We start from the raw sequence: 16,046 nt of genomic DNA on the forward strand, positions 1-16,046 counted from the left end.
AGAACTATTGCACATCGTGGTTTTTTGTTGAAGATTAGGGGCATGCAACTAGAGAAAAGAAAGAGGGAAAAGGTGCTCAAACATCCAGGGGATAGTAAGTCGCATTGTGGTTCATGCATTGGAGGAAGGTCCCTAATTAGCTCATCTCTTACTTTTGAAGTGTCCATTAGCTGTAGAACTATGATACCACTCTTGTTGGGAGGGGGACTACTAACAAAGGCATTTTGCTAAGGCCAAGCAATAGTGATCTAGTTGATAATTGGGGGAAAAAAAATAAAAAGCACTAATTGCTAAATTGCACAAGGTACTAATTATCCGATTTGTAACACAATTGTGTCATGATTTAGTAGCAAGTGGAGCATTCATTAATCAGCTTGGGGCTATACTTACAATTTAAATACTATTGTGCAAACCTTGAGGGACTGCAAATCTGTAAGGGGAACTGAGTCAGGTAGACAGTGGATTAGACATGAGGATGACGACGAAGTGAAGCGATCGTGCCAAGGGGTCGAGGGAACCATTCCTGCGACTAAGAGAAGGGCTTCGGTCCTCAGACACAGACGAGATCAGGTACGCCATTCTGTCCTAGCGTTCGTTTGTATGACTCTGGTGCGCGTATATTTTTACCTGGCTGTGTCCACAATGCAAAAACAAACAAAATCAGATTCATAGCTCACAACGTGTCTATCATAGCAAGCTTTTCTTCCATTTCTTCCCTCTGTATCCATTTGATTGGCTATGCTCACGATCGAGTTTCAGACAGCTACATAGAATCGACGGGGGTCGCACATGGCAACAAAGCAAGAACGCCATGTTGTTTTTCGTTTTCTAAATTTAAGCATGAAAAGCCCGGAGATGCTGGGAACATATAAAAGGCGTGAACAGCCATCACACGGTAAGCCTGTATGCTGCTGGGTCTCTGAACGCACACATGGATAGATGAAAAAGGAAAATCTGGGAGACTGGAGGTTTAGCTTCAGTAGTGACACTGCATACATTCTTAGGGTTCACAGGGTGCCATAACACAATATCTTCAGTCAATCTGGAAATCTAGCCGAAGAGGATAACAAAGCTTTGCAACGGCTGGGACTGCTTATGCTGTGGTGGGGTGCAGTTGGCTGTCGTTGAACTAGCTTTGTTGAAGAGTGCATTTCATGCGGTATTCTCAACATCCACATCATGTCAAACATTGTGGTTCTTGCTTTGCAAATAAAAACGTATAATTGTTGACAGACTCATAGTCTGAGAGACTATCACACGACCAAATGACATGTTATGACATGTATGAATGAGAACTTGTGTCTTTTTCTGAATGGATACAATGATATTGTGCATTTGGGGACAACCAAGGAATGTTGTATCTAAAGTCACTCCTTTGGACTGTGCCAGTGAACTATAGTATGTACACTCTACCATGGTTATATTATTGTGTGTGACTTTAAAGTGTTACGATGGTGTGTCCAAAAAAGCATATTCACTATATCAAGATTACTATTGTGATGCTATAATGTACTTCTTTGTTCCTTGTTCAGATTCCTCTTCAGTCCTACTTTCAAGAGGGGTCATGTTTGATTCCTGGTTTCACATAAAATTATTATGAGGATTATGGCTAGCCCTTTGTTTCACCTTAGGAATCTAGTGTCGTGGTGTAGCAACAAGAAGTAACCTACTATTGCATTTTCTTCTATAGAGGCAGAGTACAGGGCTGCATGTGCAGCAATTGTAGCTGTTTGGTAATCTCTTGCTTGTGGGCCCTACACTGAGTTAGTGAGGGACATATGGAGCTTTGTCCTATTAGGTCACAGTATTGTTCACTGTCCACTGTTTTTGGTTCACCCAGTCATCGTTGATTTGGATGCTAGTCGGTTGGCAAATTGTGTTTGCCTATTTTAGGCAGGCTTTTGTTGCAGACATCATGTCAACTAGCCATTCACCTCCTCAACAACCTCATTGTTGATACCTCGTGAATGGGCTGTCATTATATTTAGGCATCTTCATTGCTTATAATGAGATCATGATCTATCATTCTCGGTAGTGTAAAGTGAGCGATACCATTTCAAGTTTGTGTCTTGTTGTAGATTGAGGACTCTCATAAGAGAGTCAAGGGTTCATTCTTTGCATAAGCCACAACTAGAAACTCTTACTCAAAAAAGCTTAGTGACAACCATGAACAATGGTATGTTTTAGTGTGAACTACATTTTCATGATAGAGATTTTGGAGCTTGGCATTGTAGAGGCTTTAGCTCATGGTAGGTAGAGCTAGAAGGAGGAACTTCACTTTAGAGTGGAATTCAATGTCGGAGTTGATTCCTTGGCCTTTGTGAATGAACGTTTTTGGAAGGAAGATGGATGTAGAGACAAGGTGCAAACTAGTAATGGGACCTTGGATAAGCATAAGACACCACTTGTTGCCAAGGGTTTTGCTTGCAAGCCTAGTGGTTACTATAGTTTTGCTCCTATAGAGATGATGACGATAGGATGGCCATCTAATCTATCTCCAATCACTAGTGTTCTAGATGGATATTATTGCATCAGCAATCGAGTGTAGATATAAGTGATATGGGTTAGTAAGCATCCATAAGCTTAGTATTAGAAGATAGAATACTTCATTTAGTGTGGTGTCAGATGGTCAGCTTCTAGTCCCAATCTCCGTTTTATAATGGATGTAGGGATGTCTACTATGATCATCTTATGTGTCAATGATGTGACAATTTTGGAAGAACATGAGCTTAATGAATAGTTATTGAGTTACTTTCACTTTTTGTCATGGTTCTTTGCCAAGGGATTCATGTACCATACACCCTATAAACCAAAGAATTTGAATTCAAGTCAAATTCTAAAGCTTGATGTCCAAGGTTGCAAATAATTATCAACCCCTTCATAAAATAATGGATTAAGTCCATTGTTGATTGTTGCACCATGTTAGCTTTATTTGTCCTCTTGTGTGAACACATTATTGTGTAAAAGTGTGTGTTTAGGTGTGAACACCTTTTACACCACTAAGCATTAAATAAGGGTCAAAGGGTTAGCTATATAGCTTTGCCTATATATTCAAACCCTATCACTTGTACTTGCATCTAATCTATCATATCAATCTATTTCTTTTCAATTTGTGGGTACTTGCAAGAGTTCTCTCTCTCTCTCTCTCTCTCTCTCTCTCTCTCTCTCCCCCCCCACCCAATGGAGCTCCATCCGTTATAGCTTGCTAGTCACATAGATGCTTCATACCCAACTGTGGTATCAGAGCCACTCACCCCCACTACCGTTGCCTTCAAATGGAATAGCCGTCTAGTTGGAGGCGTTGTTTGTCTATTGATACATTCTTAGCCCATCACATCATGCTGTATGAAACCTTGAACATCGGCTTTGCCTCCTCTCTTGGCCACTTGTGGTGATTATTGCACCAAGTCTACTTATTGAAGTCACCAATGTTAGTGTTCTCAACAACTCAGAGTCTTGAGAAGTGTTGCTATTGCCTCCTTATCTTGTGTGCATGCCAGGTTTCCATCCTAGGCCAAGAAGAGGAGGAGGAGGAGGAGGAGGAGGAGGAGGAGGAGGCGGCGGCGCGGGGGGGGGGGGGGAAGGAGTGAGATGATTTGCTTAGCACCACCCAGCATGGCGACCAATCAGGCACTTGGTGGGGCTATTATGTATCTTTCTACCTCACAACCTGCGTTGTCTCCAGTGACTTGCTTATCTGCTTGTTTACCTACCTATATGTGTTACATTGACTCGTCATCAACTTGATTTGATTGCATCAAATGTGCTACCGCAATCGACTTGTCCAATGTAGCTCATCCCGTGGAGTTGATTGCCGACGCATTGTCATCCACAGGTTGCCTTGTGAGTTGTCACCACAAAATGAAAAAAGGATTTAATCTAAAACCACTTTGAGTTTAAACCTCAATCAATAAAAGTTTTAAACTTCTTTATCAAGGGGTAGTTCACACACATTTGGGCCTTTTTGATCTTCTTTGAAATTTCTCCCAATTTCTTTGTCGAAACTTAGGTGTTTTTTGCCTTGGAGTCCTCAAACATCCAATTAAGGCCTTTGACAACATGTTAAAGATGGTTCGAGCGCTCACCTTCAACATTGGGCGTAAAATGACTTGCTAGGAATCCATTGCTTGGCAATGGCATCGTAAGCAATCAACATTGATGGCAACGTCTTGGACCTTATATGCTAAGACCTTTTCGTCACTTATTAAATAATTGTGTGCGATCCTTTACTTGGATTTTAATCCAAAATGAATTATATTTCTTTTTATTTCCTTTCCTTTTGATTCAAAAAGGAGTTATATTTCATGGGGGTTTATAACCACTTTACGCATGACCTTTGATTTGAGCCCAAAAGCTATACTCATGTATTCGGCCTTTGGTCATGTGCCTAGTGAAACCAGCCTTCCTCCTCGGATAGGGTGGTAAATCCCTGATTACAACTTAATTACAGCAGCAAACAATAAATACAAATCTGAAAATACAAATTTACCTATTGATCTTGGACAATGCATATCCGATTGGCCCCAAAATTGGTACCCCTTTCGGTATTTCTTTAGCTTTATTGAAGAAAAAGTTGACTTACAATGGGATTCTCCCAATCCCTTTCGGTATTTCAGCTCCCCTTGTTGTCCAAAGTGACCAGCAAGTCTTCAATCTATTTTGCCCCTTGATTTGGGTATACAATTGGCCTTCACCCACTTCATAGACGATGGAAATGCCCCAAATTCAATGGTTGGCTAGTCCTCCACCTGAATTCAGCTGAAATTCACCTTCAGCCTTGCTAAATCCAAGTCTTGGAGCCTCCAATTTTTGGCACGCTTCCCAAGGCTGTTGCTAAATCCTAATTTTTGCTGTAAATTAGGGTTTACAGCAGAGAAATTTGCAATTTCTCAACCTCCAAGGGTCCAAATGCTGAGATCTTCGAAGCAAGGCTATGAAATGGCTGGGAGATGAGAGGGAAAATTGTAGAGAGAGAAAATTCAAAGTTTTGTCGCGAAGAATGACTGAAAATCAGTCAAGTGCAGCTGCTGCCCTTCCATAACAGCATGCAGATGCAAAGAACTGAAGAGAATCAATCATTTACTGCTGCTGCTCTGCCTCAACAGCCGGTAGATGCTGTCTTCTGGTGTTGATTGGTCTTCTTTTGGCCCTGGCTACCTCAGAAGGTCCTCCAATGGCGCAAATCAGATCACCAGCCTCCCCTCCCTCTCTCTTGCAGGCTGAATTTATAGAAATGCCTCTCTCCAGCCTCTAAAGACGTTTTTCAGTCTTCATGGGCCTTTTTCACAAGTGGCAGCCTTTCCAAATGGTTTTTCCAGCATTTTTAATAATTAAATATTAATTTTCAGCTCTAAAATATTGAAAATTAATCTATTATTTCGGTGCCCTGAAAAGTAATATGACTGGCCAATAATTAAATTGGCTAGGCAACTTTCATTCCCGAGTGTCTCTGTGCCATCTTTGACCATCAGATTGGCATTAGGTACCGTTAAACGCCAATTCTTTAGTGTCACCAACTGACACTTCTGGCCAAATGGATGACCTAGGCCAACAACTGGCACCAAATACCACCAAGTACATGTGTGGCATAACTTATAACAACTTTTATCTTTGACATCTCGTGATTTCTTTGGGTTCTGGGCTCGTAAATTTACTTTAACTCGAGTTGCACCTCACATATGCATCATTTACTTAATTATGTGATTAAAAATTAATCCACAAGTTAAGTGAGGTTTCAAAAATACATATCCTCATGACAGTCCTTCCCCTTCAAGTCCTTGCAATCGTCGTTGCACTGCCAAATGCATCAAAAGCAAAGTACTACATTGGAATTTCCATAGGGCATCATAGTAAACACAACATTACGCACTGCTCTTCAACCATTCCATATGCCCAACATATGCTGAAAATTACCAGCCAACATAACATAACATAAGACTCACAAAGAATCTCGAAAACATTGCCAGATTATCATGTGACATGTCTATTTCTCATGAACTCAACTCATCTGGCAAACCAAACCATAGCATAGCATAACCAAGCATAAACCATGGCTAAAACATCAATGGCAACATAACATATGTTGTTTGTCCATGGAACTAGACGTAAACCATTGAAAACTGAGCATAATCTGATCATAAACTGATCACTTGCTGACCTGAGAACTGATCACAAACTGTTGCAAATGTGACCCCAAACTGATCACAAACTCATTGCAAATATTGACCAGCAATCAGTGCAAAAACTGATGCACAATTGATCCAAAAAGTGACCATAAACGGTTCTCAAGTTGATAAAAAACTGAGCTGAAATGGATCAGAATTTTTGTTTCAAAATTGAGGCAAAGTTCATGCTAAATTGATCATAAGCCGATGCAAAAGTATAGTTTCAGTGCGCGGGTGAAACTCATGAGTCATACTCATCTGCATACATCTCAGAGTGACTAGTACAATAAGTAGTGATCTAATGGCAAACATACTTTCAGTGCAGTACCTTGGATGCATATTGAATACTTCCGAGATCCACTACATACGAGAGCTGTCCTTAACTGGAGGAGGGGAAGTGCTACTGCCCCCTTGAGCATCAGGCAATACTTCGGACCCTTGCTCTGCTGAACCTGACGGAGCCTGAACTAAAGTCGGCTCTAATTGAAAGGCATCTAGGTAAAGTTGCAACAAGTAAGGATGGTCTACCAAGTCATCCTCTTCCATCCATTTGGCATCCATTGGTGAATAATTTTGAAATTTCACCAAGTATCTCCTGGAAACTTTACCTTTGACCTTTCTTTCCTTATGTGCCAAAATTTGCTTAAGTACCAAAATCTCATCTAGATCCTTAACCTTAGTCTAAATTTCAGCAGACATATCCTCTGGCACATCACCATGAAAAGGCCTCAACAAATTGACATGAAAGGGATTATGTATCCGCCAATGTGGAGGTAATTTCAGAAAAGGAGACAGTGTAAACGCAAAAAATCTGCGGTGTAGTATGCTGTATAAGAGTGCATAAATACACAAGGGGGCATGGGAAATATTTGCGTATGTCTCCGACTTGATGACCTTGATCTCCGTCAGCCCGAGCACAGTCTGTCTTAGCCAACAAATCTCAAGATCAGAATCTGAAATCACTGAATAATGTGCCAACAATGTGCTGGAGGACTGCTATATAAAGCAGAAATAAAAGGCATAAAATAAACAGGTTGGCTGCATTAAATGCAGCCGACTGCAATAAAATAATGCTTAAAAAATTGTCCGACCGCACTGCAGGCTGCCACGTGGCACCTGCACAGTCTGCTGATGTGGCATTGTACTCTGTCTGCTGCTGACATGGCTCTGTAATCTGTCTGCTGTACCAAACCCTAACTGTGCAGAAACCCTAACACAGCCTGTCCAAGGGATGACTCGAATGCTAACAATATGATCAACCTTTATTTTCTTCCTCATCGGAATGAAATGGGCTTGTTTGCTAAACCTGCAAATGATAGTCCATATCTCATCATTCCCTGTAGGTGTCTTAGGAAGCTCAAAAATAAAGTCCATTGCAATGCTCTGCCAAGGCCGATCTGGAATAGGCAAGGGCTGCAATAAACCCGGGATCTTTTGCCTATCGTGCTTTACCTTAACAAATTGTTCTACATACGATGCATGTCTTAACAAATTGTTCTACATCATGCCTCAAAGCTGGCCAATAAAAGAAATGCCCCATTGCTTGACCGTGGCATCAATACCTTTGTGTCTTGCATTCGGAGGAACATGACTTTTAGTGATAACTCTAGGCCTTAACTGCTTTGTGACACATAGTCATCCATGCATCATCAGAAATCCATCTCTTAGCACAAAGTGTTCATGCCTTTGGCCATTGCAAAGTTGATCATAAATATTAGCAAAGTCCGAATCAACAACATATTGCTTTTTCATGGCATCCAACTCAGTGTGATAAACCATTCCGACTGCTGAAATTTGTGGCTTACGTGACAGTGCATCAGCCACAACATTCTTTTTACCATCAATATGTACAATGTGAAAATGAGACATAGAGAGAAAATTTGCCCATCTCATATGCTTCTCTGACAACTTTGTCTGTGTCAAAAAGTACCTCAAAGTTTGATGGTCTGTCTGCACTGTAGAATCAGCCCCCAATAAATAATTTTTCCATGTAGACAGTGCATGAATTACAGCCAAGAGCTCTTTCTCATAGACATGTAAATTCTTTTCTGCACCGTGGAGAATTCGGCTCTCATAAGCCACAACTCGGCCGTCCTGCATAAGAACAGCCCCAATGCTGTTACCACATGCATCACATTGAACTATGAATGACTTCCTTAGATCGGGCAACACAAGCACAGGATCTGAAGTCATCTTTTCCTTCAACTTTTCAAATGCTGAAATTTCCACTGCTGTCCATCTAAATGGTATATTTTTCTTTTGCAAGGCATGCAATGGAGATGTAATTTCAGCAAACCCGCGTACATACTTCGTGTAGTAAGAACATAAATCCAAGAAGGTGCGGATCTCATGTACATTTCTCAAAGGTGGCCATGATCGTATTGTTTCAACCTTTGCAGGGTCCATGCGAATACCATCAGCCGATACAATATGCCCCAAAAGAATTCACTTTTCTTGTCATTGATAGCCAGCCTATGGTCATGCAGTTCATTGAACACAATGTCCAAGTGTTATGCTTTGCCTCGTTCTTTGAATAGACAATCATGTCATCAAAGAAAGTTACCACAAATTCTCTATGTGGCCTGAAGACACGATCCATCACCCGATTAAAAGTGGCAGGAGCATTCGTAAGTCCAAAAGGCATAACAAGAAACTCATACAATCCAAAAGATGTCATGAAAGCTGTCTTAGGCACATCTTCGGTCTAATGTGTATCTGATGATACCCACTTTTCAAATCTATACGGCTAAATATGGCTGCCCCTTGCAATCTATCCATAACATCATTGATCCGATGAATCAGAAAGCGATTCTTTATTGTGATCTTGTTCAAAGCACGATAATCAATGCACATACGCCATGAATCATCCTTTTTCTACACCAAAAGCACTGGAGAACAAAAAGGAGACGAATTGGGCTGAATCAACCCTTTTTCTAACAACTCATTTACCTGACTCATAATCTCCTCCTGTTGGGCTGCAGTGACTCTTTAGGGTGGCTTATTAGGTGGGCTACTTTCAGGGATAAGATCTATGCCATGATCTTCTGGCCTTTTAGGCGGTAGCTAGCCTAGAAGTGACTGAGAGAAGCAATCAATATACATTTTCAGAAATGACATGCGATCCTTCTCTAACTTAGATATGTTCCCAACATTCTCACTATCATCTTTATCCTTAGTAAAAACCAAGTACGTTGAAAGATGATTTTTCATTACTTTAGAAATGGCAGCTGCAGATACAACAGGGACAAATTCACCTTTTCAACTTTACATCAAGTGTGAATACCTTTTCCTTATGCTGAGTAGTGATCTTTTTTGCACGAGAATCAATCACTGCATGCATACGGTGACACCATGGCATACCAACCAATACATGACAACTCTCAAGTGGAGCAATGAAGAACTCTTCGCCGTCCATATATCCTTGTATGTGCAACCGAAGCTTTCCAATGAGCGGTGTGATAGGCTCTGCATGGCCTTTACATGCCATTCCAACTTCCCCCATGGGTTCCATCTCATTCTCTTTGATGACTAGACGGGCGGCCATGTCAACAAAGATGAAGTTGGCTCATGCACCATTATCAAAGAAAATCAATGCATGTTGATCCCTAATTTTGCCCCATGCACTGCACAACTCAGTAGCATCATCATTGGGCTGATCACTAACAACATGGGGCACCAATCCCACTGATGTTTTAGGCTTCTTTCCTTTAGAATCTCCCTGGTTTTGATTTTCCATCTTGCTACCTATTGGGACAATCCCTTGCAATGTGACCCTCTTGTTCACAAATAAAACATTTATTTCCAGCCATCAATTCCTTACGTTGTGCCAATGTTTTTGAGCCCTTTCTTTGTTGTTTTGGCCTCTTTTCAAGCTGATTTTCAGATTTTATTCAGCTTCTCCCCACTCTCTAGGATGCCCGAATATTTTCCACACAGCAAAGCATCGGCTGTAGTAGCAGTCTCTATAAGCTGAGACATGCTAGACACGGTGGATTTAATACAAAAATCCCTGATTTCTTTGGGCAGCCCACAAACATACTTTTCCACTTGCTCATGAAGGGGTACGGGGCGATAAGAAGTAATAGGCAGCAATGCATCCCCAAAACTTCTTATTATATTTCTCCAAATTCTTACATTCCTTAGCATCCAGCTTATTCCAAGCAGTCATGATGTCCACCTCAAAGGTATTTGTCAACCAATTCAATGCAAACATTTGCTTGAATTGTATCCACCTTGACGGTGCTCTACCTTGCAGTAATGCATTCCCTTTCAAGAAAGTGGCTGGCTTTTGAATCTTTGAGGACTCCGTGAGGTTCCCCCCTGAATAGGCTACATCAAACTGCTGAATGAAAGTCAAAGCTTTCAGCCTATCCTGTACACCGTTGAAGGACTCAAACTTCACTCCTTTTCCACCTCATCATAGTCTTTTGCCGGCCCTTTGGGTGTCAAGTTGTCATACACTGGCTGTTGCAAAAAGGGTGCATTTGCTGAATTTACATGAAAACCAACGTAAAACGGAGCATTTGTATGACCAACATTCATTCGTTGAGCCCCATAAGCATTCGGGGGTGCAGATGCAGTACCAAATATGCTACTTTGTGCCCCAGGCATCAACCCAATGCTACCATACATAGGGTTTTGCATATTTCTAGTCATACCTGAATACATTGGGCCTTGTACTCCATGCATTGGTTGCTGCATACCATAGGGATTTGTGCCATACATTCCCGTATGCGGTCCTTGTCTAACCATAGCATGAAAAATCGTGCTTCCACCAAAATATCCGGGTTGCCCCATCATAGCATGCATGCCTGGCTGCCCAAGATCCATTGGATTAGCACTTTCGTGATGGCCTTGCATTTGCATTCCTTGCCTTGTAGTAGGTACCAACTGTTTCATTTCATTAGCATCTTTTCGAGGTTCAAATGAAGGGTTTGGCATTTTCTTCGATGCATCTTGTTGTCCTGAAGGTGTAGAGGGCGTCTTCTTCTTCTTGCCTTTGCTGTCCTTCTTTGGAGCATTCAAAAATCGGGTTAATTGAGGATCCTTTGCCAATTCAGCAAAGAGATTTGCTGCTGTCCTCATCCGATTCTTGAACTGGTCATCAAATTCCTCTTCACTTTACTAGTCATCAGCCTCCTTATGCCCTGAAGGCCGTGCATCTTGCCCAATAGCAACATTTTCAGCTTGCTGTCCATGGTCTGAGCCTTTGTCCAAGGTCAGGCATTGCATTTTCCCCTTCACCATGTGATTGACCAAGGAGTGATGCATCCTCTCCACTTGATCCCGTATCACCATGTGAAGACATGCTTGCTGTAATTCACTGCTGAGAACGATTTCAGCAATAATGCCATAGTCCCAAGTTGCAATTAAGTACCGCGGGCCCCACCAGTTCAAAGGATCTGATGGTGTCCCGGTAACGGAACCATGAAACCAGCCTTCCTCCTCGGATAGGGTGGTAAATCCCTGATTACAACTTAATTATAGGAGCAAACAATAGATGCAAATCTGAAAATACAAATTTACCTACTGATCTTGGACAATGCATACCCGATTGGCCCCAAAATTGGCACCCCTTTCGGTATTTCTTTAGCTTTATTGAAGAAAAAATTGACTTACAATGGGATTCTCCCAATCCCTTTCAGTATTTCAACTCCCCTTGCTGTCCAAAGTGACCAGCAAGTCTTCAATCTATTTTGCCCCTTGATTTGGGCACACAATTGGCCTTCACCCACTTCATAGACGATGGAAATGCCCTAAATTCAATGGTTGGCTAGTCCTCCACTTGAATTCAGCTGAAATTCACCTTCAGCCTTGCTAAATCCAAGTCTTGGAGCTTCCAATTTCTGGCACGCTTCCCAAGGCTGTTGTTAAACCCTAATTTTTGCTGTAAATTAGGGTTTACAACAGAGAAATTTGCAATTTCTCAGCCTCCAAGGGTCCAAATGTTGAGATCTTTGGAGCAAGGTTGTGAAATGGTTGGGAGATGAGAGAGAAAATTATAGAGAGAGAAAATTCAAAGTTTTGTCGCGAAGAATGATTGAAAAGCAGTCAAGTGCAACTGCTGCCCTTCCACAACAGCATGCAGATGCAAACAATTGAATCCCAAGGGGTGATCACTTTACCATGGGGATGAAAAGTAAGCTATGCAGGAGGGTCCCGCAAATGGTCAATAGAGGGTTTTGGAGCAAATTTGTGACGCACATAAGTGCGTAGGGGGTCTTGTGAAGTGCTCGGCATAGCTGTTGTCGAGTGCACATGTTGTCTTTTGCTCTTGATTGGTCTTCTTTTGGCCTTGGTTGCCTCAAAAGGATCTCCAATGGTTGCAAATCAGACCAGCAGCCTCCCTCCCTCTTTCTTGCAGGTTGAATTTATAGAAATGCCTCTCTTCAGCCTCTAAAGACGTTTTTCAGTCTTGCATGGGCATTTTTCACAAGTGGCAGCCTTTCCAAATGGTTTTCCCAGCATTAAATATTAATTGTCAGCCTTAAAATACTGAAAATTAATCTAATAATTATTTCGGTGCCCTGAAAAGTAATATGACTGGCCAATAATTAAATTGGCTAGGCAACTTCCATTCCTGAGTGTCTCTGTGTCATCTTTGACCATGGAATTGGCGTTAGGTACCATTAAACGCCAGTTCTCTAGTGTCACCAATTGACACTTATGGCCAAATGAATGACCTAGGCCAACAACTGGCACTAGATACCACCAAGTACATGTGCGGCATAACTTATAGCAACTTTTGCCTTTGACATCTCGTGATTTCTTCGGGTCTCGGGCTTGTAAATTTACTTTAACTCGAGTTGCATCTCACATGTGCATCATTTACTTAATCATGTGATTAAAAATTAATCCACATGCTAAGTGAGGTTTCAAAAATACATGTCCTCATGACACCTGGTGCCTTTGCGCCATGTTGGCTTTTGATTAGCCTTTGAGCTATGCACACGCATCTCAAAACCATGTTTTACCTTGGGTCCCTAAGCTTCTTGATAGACTATGTCATGACCATCCTCATATTGCACCTCTGTCATTGATGAATCTCCTTTTCTAGAATCATTGTACGGAAGTAGATAGTATCTCTTTGAGACAAGATGTTTCCTTTTCCTTTTCATATGTTTCATGTCACGGGTTTAGTTACCCATGGTCCGAAGGGGAGTTTGTTAGCTTTATTTATACACATTATTGTGTAAAAGTAGTTGCTAGTTGTAAACACCTTTTACACCATTGATTATTAAATAAGGGTCAAAGGGTTAGCTACATAGCTTTGCGCATATATTCATACCTATCATTTGTACTTGCATCTCATCTATTATTGTCAATCTAGTTTTTTTTAGTTTGCATGTACTTATAAGAGTTCTTAGCCGGTCCATGCGCCCGTAGGAGGTATCATTTGCACATACAGAGGATACTACATCATCATTGAGGGACTTCTCTATGTTAGATAGACCCATGAGAGATATCTTGGGATGAGAGTGCCTCCTAAGCAGTTCCACATTGTATCTGACCTAGAGATCATTTTGTATTTATCAACTGTTTATTTGTTGTTTGTTTTCCATTTAGTTAGTCATAGCATTAGATGATAGCTATTTTGGGACTTGGAAAAAGTCCTTGACTTTTTCGTTGTAACAGTTTGGTCTCATAGAACCATTTGGCCTTTTGTATATATTAATACAATTCTATTTCTCTCTCTCTGCCCTCTCTCTCTTTGAAGAAAATACCATAATACAAAAACACAACACTGTATGACAAAGCACACAAATTGATAGAAGAACACAGTTAGGGTTAGGGTAACTTAGAGACAATGAGCACAGAGAATGAATGAAGTGATACAACTATTGAATATACAATGCTCACGCAACAAACATACTATGTAGTGAATGAATACTGCACCTTGAACTCCTGTATCTTAAGAATCAGGGCAGGGGTAATGAGCTAGAGAAGAGAGAAAATCTACAAGGCGGTAGCTACGGCCTACAAATGCAGCAATATGCTGATGTGGCAGGCTGTACGATAGGTGTATGATGGACATCAGTAGTCGCGTGGTTGGAAATAGCAGCAAACTAAAGACAAAGGGCTGGAAATAGGTGCCGGATGAGTGAAGATTGCAATGGACAGCTTAGATTGCGATGTCCTCTGTGAATGGGGTGTGGGCAGCAAACTAAAAACACCCGAGACCTGCAAGAATGAGATTAAGGATAGAGGGCAGTATACCTATTTATAGAAAGTTTGGGCCCTCCTAAGTGGGTTTGTGCTTATGGGATATAGACACTCTCTAGAAAGGCATTTCTTTTTAAATAAACAAGGTTTCTTCCTTAATGTTTTGGGGCTGTTTAAGTGAAGCTAATGCCCAGCCAAGCAGCTAAGCCCTTTTTTTCCCCTTTATCTTTTACCCCAAGGTGTCCCACCTCAAAGCAGCCAGAGCATTGGACAAAGGGTGCGTGTCAGTTGCCCAGTGGCCTACTAAAACTATAGGGGCGATGGTTATCTTACCAAGGGAGCCCAAGTGATCACCCCAGAGAGGCCAGGGCATCGGATAAAGGGTGCACGTTGGCGGCCCAGTGGCCTACCAAGTCTTGCAAAGGCAGATGGAATCAGCTATGGTTTTTTTTTTTTGGTTTTTTTGGTGGAGGGCATTGTACTTTTGATAGATTTAACAATAAGTGAGGGTTTCAAATCAGGATCGTCCTATTGAGTATTCGTGCCCCAAATGGGAGAGTGATAAGGGATGGTCAGGACCAAGACATTCACAAAACAAGCATATTGATCTAGGACCTTCACAAAACAAGTATACTATCCTTACCATTATTGAGTGTTGGTAAAGAAGGAAAATGGCTAAGGTATAGGTGACACAAATATAGCAAAGATGTGAAGCAAGCAAGACAAGCAAAGCAAGCAAGCAAGCTAGAGAGAACTGTCTTGGAGACTACCATGTGCAATTCCATGAATATGGTGGATCCAGAGTTGACCACTCTAAGAGATCGAAAATGAATAAATGCGCACAAATACTTGTTTATATGAATAGAATGCCAATGCATGGGGTAATGCAAAGGGAGATGCAAGATGTCATGCTCTTTCAAAATGCAATGCAACAGTGCCACTTGGAAAGCGCCCTTGCAAGGAAATTGTTCACTTGTCCAAGTGCCCTTTTACAATCATGTCATCTTGCCAATGTGGATAAAGCTATAAATGTCTAGAAGTACAATACAAAAGAATAAATGAATGAATGAATGTTTAAAAACAGTAAGTATCATCGGTACTATCAAGAGAAGTAGTTGCTCCCTCTCAAATTGGAAGAGAAAGCAGGAGGGAAGCACTCTCTCCCCATCAATCTGAAGAAGTAGAGGAGGGTGTAGCCAAGCCGATCCTGGGCAGAAGGTACTAAAGAATTGACCGGTTGACCACTTTGGTTAAAATGTCTGCAAAATTGTTTGATGAAGGCACAAACTCTATGTGGATAGTGCCTAGCTCAACTTGCTCTTTGGAAAAGTGAAAGTGGACTCTCACATACTGCGTCCATGGTGTGATGATCGGATTTGCCTGCTAGAGTAATGACACTTTGGTTGTCGCTGTAGACAACGGTGGGAGAGTCACCAGGGAAGTGAAACATTGCTAGTAAGCTCCTCAGGTAGATAGCCTTGGTGATGCCATTGAAGAGAGCCCTATATTCAGCCTTGGCCGTGGAAGCCGCTATTGTCTCTTGCTTATGGTTGGATTGAGAAATGGGAGTTGTGTCCAAGGTAAAGCGGTAGTGGCCATGGGAATGCTGGGTGTTAAGATTTCTTACCCAATCAGAATAATTGTACCTTTGTAAACTTAAACTCGAATCATAAGTGAGGCCATAAGAATAAGTACACCGTAAATAATGCAACACACGAA

The 16,046-nt window shown here is 41.5% G+C and overlaps 1 protein-coding gene across 3 annotated transcripts in view; it reads left to right on the plus strand.

Moving 5' to 3' along the window:
* Nucleotides 1-389: 389 nt before the first annotated feature.
* The window catches only part of LOC148013188 (Protein phosphatase 2C family protein), a 69,741-nt gene continuing 54,084 nt past the window's right edge, over nt 390-16,046 (plus strand). For 2 of the 3 annotated variants that reach the window (XR_015688820.1, XM_087667772.1), the window contains exon 1: nt 390-570. The gene's annotated coding sequence lies outside the window, so the exon portion shown is untranslated. The remainder of the gene's footprint in view (nt 571-16,046) is intronic. The other variant, XM_087667771.1, reaches the window with a different exon arrangement.

This window comes from Lygodium microphyllum, chromosome 26 (assembly GCF_053477565.2).
Source record: "Lygodium microphyllum isolate KBCC chromosome 26, Lygodium_microphyllum_v1.1.10, whole genome shotgun sequence".
In the NCBI taxonomy this organism is placed as follows: domain Eukaryota; kingdom Viridiplantae; phylum Streptophyta; class Polypodiopsida; order Schizaeales; family Lygodiaceae; genus Lygodium; species Lygodium microphyllum.